At 30.8% G+C, this 3940-nt stretch overlaps 1 long non-coding RNA gene across 1 annotated transcript; it reads right to left on the minus strand.

Moving 5' to 3' along the window:
• Positions 1–1222: 1222 nt before the first annotated feature.
• Positions 1223–3559, minus strand: LOC132734338 (uncharacterized). Its single transcript, XR_009626301.1, has 2 exons — positions 3191–3559; positions 1223–2917 (listed from the first exon to the last, which is right to left on the minus strand). It is a non-coding gene; the product is annotated as an uncharacterized LOC132734338 (long non-coding RNA).
• Between the last annotated feature and the right edge of the window lie 381 nt (positions 3560–3940).

Genomic DNA, 3940 nt, shown 5'->3' on the forward strand with positions numbered 1-3940 from the left:
CACTAATCTAATTAATTTAAAATGAATATTTCCTCACAATTTATTATTAGAAATGTCCGTGTTTGGATTTGAAGCACAGGACCCCCATTTTAAGTAAATTTTCCTAGCGCGTGTCTATCACGGCTGTGGCTCAACGCTATTGACATGCGAATATTTTAATTTATGTACAATAGTGTAAAGTTAAAAAAACTTGGGGAGAACAAAAATCACTATTTATATTGCATGTACATGCCTTATATTAAGCCAGGAACTTAGTTTTGAGGCCTTATTTATAAATATTACCAAAACTCTTTGAAACGCTAGAAAAAAATTTAATTCGTTTTTACGAAATATTATTTCGTATTTACGAATTAATATTTCGTATTTACGAAATAACATTTCGTTTTTACGAATTAATATTTCGTAATTACGAAATAATATTTCGTAATTACGAAATAATATTTCGTAAAAACGAATTAATATTTCGTAATAACGAATTAATATTTCGTAATTACGAAAAAATATTTCGTAATTACGAATTAATATTTCGTAATTACGAAATAATATTTCGTAATTACGAATTAATATTTCGTAAAAACGAATTAATATTTCGTAATTACGAATTATTATTTCGTAAAAACGAATTAAATTCCGGGGAAAAAGTTTGGAAAATGTCACCTTAGGGGCTCCGTACATTTACTACCATGCCCTTTTGTGTTTACTTATAATTTCATGGCCTGGTCATGCGGGGAATAATCTGTTCTGCGCATGCCCGAATATTGAGGCCCTTAATGGTTATTTTAGATAAATTTCACTTTTAATTCTTCTCAACGTTATCTCAGGAGACAATCGTAACAGATTTTTATGATAAAAAGTAATTTTAAATTTATTCCAACAGTATGTCGTTGTCTTTTCAAAGAAATGCAAATTAAAAAACATATAAGGAAACGGGTTACGCCCATGGAAGGATACTCTACATGAAATGTAAATAAAAATAGATTTTATGGCTTTTGTAACATGCTACATGATGACCAAAAGGGAACTTTATAACAAAGAACAGAATTCCATTTGAATATCAAAGTGTTTCATACATTTAAGGATCATGAAGACTCAATACGTTAATTGAGTTAATAGTGTTAATTTCAATTACACCCCAAACATTGGCCTCTTCGTAACAAACATGGCTGCCTGGGTTCTTCAAATATCTTAACCTTGTCGTAGTTTCCATGCTGATTATTTACAGACAAATTTAAATTCACGACTTCAAAATATTTTGAAACACAATGTCCGCGGTAAATTGAGCTGTCTACACGATTTTTTCTCTTATAATGCCCTACTTTAAAGACACATTTCTACGGTCAAATTTTTAATTTTATGTCCGATTAAGTAATGTTTACGTGTTATAAAAACCCAAAATTATTTGGGTAAAATTCCATTCTTTTTTATTATTTAAAAGAAAAATACGGCGAAAAAACATATTTTGTCCGGTAATAGGCAGGATCCTAGTATGGCTGGCTGATTTGTGAAGGTATCTACAGAACAGAAAGTGTTGGAATGTTACAAAGTCATTTATTATTATTCCAGTATGACAATAAATAAATATAGGACAGTAAATTATGACATTGAAATGACATGTTACAACTTTTTCTAATTCATATTAATTTTTTATGATACCTGTTGAGAATTTATTTACATATCTACTAGAAAACAATCTTGAAAGTAGATAACAATATAAAAATAATATGTTTTAACAGACACAAGGTACTATTCAGACAAGAGCAGTTAAGACAAAGATGATTATAACCTTAGCACATTAAAGATAAAATGTCACTTCCAGGGAATTCTGTATTACAATTGTTTATTTCAATTAGTGTCCCTTTTGTGTTATTTTCTTTGTGTTTTTAATATTCATCCCAACAATTTTTAATGCATTCAAGTAACAATAAATCAATAAATATCAATATAAACACATATGTTACATTGATTTATCTCATGTTATGAATTGTAACACATAAATCTTTTTTTCAAAGTCACTTTAATCCAATTGAATACAGAGAAGAACATCATTTTGCTGTGTATTCCTTTCAAGTTTTGAATTTCATAATGTTATTCAAGAGAATGATTCAGTAAAGTTATCACCTCAAGAAATATACATATTTGATTTTGACATACATGAATAGCTATATATAGTTTTGACACTTAAGACAAGTGAATATATAGTCAGTACATACATGTACCATCCAAAGTATATATTCAAAAACAACTTAAAGACCTTAACCTATGTATATGTTTTCATTAATCATTAAAAGCATTCACATAAAGCTTCTTACATGCATTCAGGGTAATAATTGTAGATCACTGACTGTCCCTTTGTGACCATACTTAAGTGTTATTTTTATTCATGTGCATGTTATTATGGAATGTATTAAATTATACATAATGTACCTTATCTTACAGATATTGGTAAATTGATGAAATGTTTGATAGTCTATATAACTTTATTCTTAACTATCTTTAGGACTTATATGCCCTTTGTTGGCCATATAACAAGGTCACAACACTTGGACCCTGTAAGGGAGAGCTGTCCCTGGATATTGATTCCAATCATAAGATTGTTTAGCTGTAAACCTTCCATCATTCAGCAGTAATCTGAAACATTACAGAGAATATTCTGACTTAAAATCAAATAATTAACATTGCAATTTGCACAAGTTACTTGTCCTTTGTTTACAATCCTCTTTTCATGTGATACACCAAATTGGATCTAAAGATGCTCATTTCGCAAACATGTACATGCTTTACCAAACAACAGTGCTGCAGTTTCATTTGCATTCCCATTACAGCACTGTACTGTAGGTTAACATAATGTTGCCATGTTGATTTCACATTATTTACACTTGTCTTTCACATAAATACTGTAGCAACTTCATTGAAAGGTCTACAAAAGAACATACTTAACTAATTATAACAATCAATTTGGTTTAATAGCTTGACAATTAACACAATTGTTATTGACAATTGTTAGATCTATATTCTGTCCGAAATCTGCACTGTCCGAAATTTCTGTACTAAAATATTTCGAAAAGAAAAGTAAGAAACGGTATAGAAAATTGTAAGAATCATTTGCTAATCTAGTTACAGATGTGACAGGAGTTATAATAAACACATATATATACGTCGGTTGTACTTAAATTAAAGTAATATAACTAACCATAGCTTCTTCGTGGAAATTATCCGGAGATTAATCTGGAAGTGATAGTTGCGTCCCTGGGATGTTAAAATAGAATCAGCACTGTACATAAACATGTACGCGGAAAACCTACGTTAGTTGAAAACTTCAATTGTTCAAATATTTGTGTTTGAAAGTTCCTATCGGGAATTATGCAAAAATGGCCGCCATTTTTAAGATCTTAAGCCTACTTACGACTGGTCTGAAGCAGCCTTAAAGTTATGACGAAAATCTACGACGTCTAAGCTACGACCATGTTGATAAAACGCGACGTAGCCGTAAGATCGGTCGTACGACCAAATCTTAGCTACGACCGGGCGTACGACCGTTGATAAAACGGCACCCTGGTCTGTTACCAGTTTTTATCCATGTTTTAATCAACTGTATATTTCTATCTTCACTTTGAGCCTTTTGCAAATTTATTTCCCCATAACTTTCTATGTTCTGTTCAAGTGAAGTAACCAAACATACATTGCTTTGAAATTCAGGATAATTTTCAAGGCCGCATTGTCTACATGGAATTCTGCACAAACTGTCTGCAAACATCTCCTCATAAACCACTGAGCCAATTTCATCCAAACTTCTCAGGAATGTTCCTTTGGTGGTCACCTTTTAAAATTGTTCAAAGAATTTAATTCCATGCAGAACTCTGGTTGCCATGGCAACCGAAAGAAAAATCTTTAAATATCTTTTTTTAAACAACCCTAAGAGTTAGAGCTTAGATATTTGGCT

Source organism: Ruditapes philippinarum, unplaced genomic scaffold (assembly GCF_026571515.1).
Source record: "Ruditapes philippinarum isolate M1 unplaced genomic scaffold, ASM2657151v2 ctg8794_1_1_1_1, whole genome shotgun sequence".
NCBI lineage: Eukaryota > Metazoa > Mollusca > Bivalvia > Venerida > Veneridae > Ruditapes > Ruditapes philippinarum.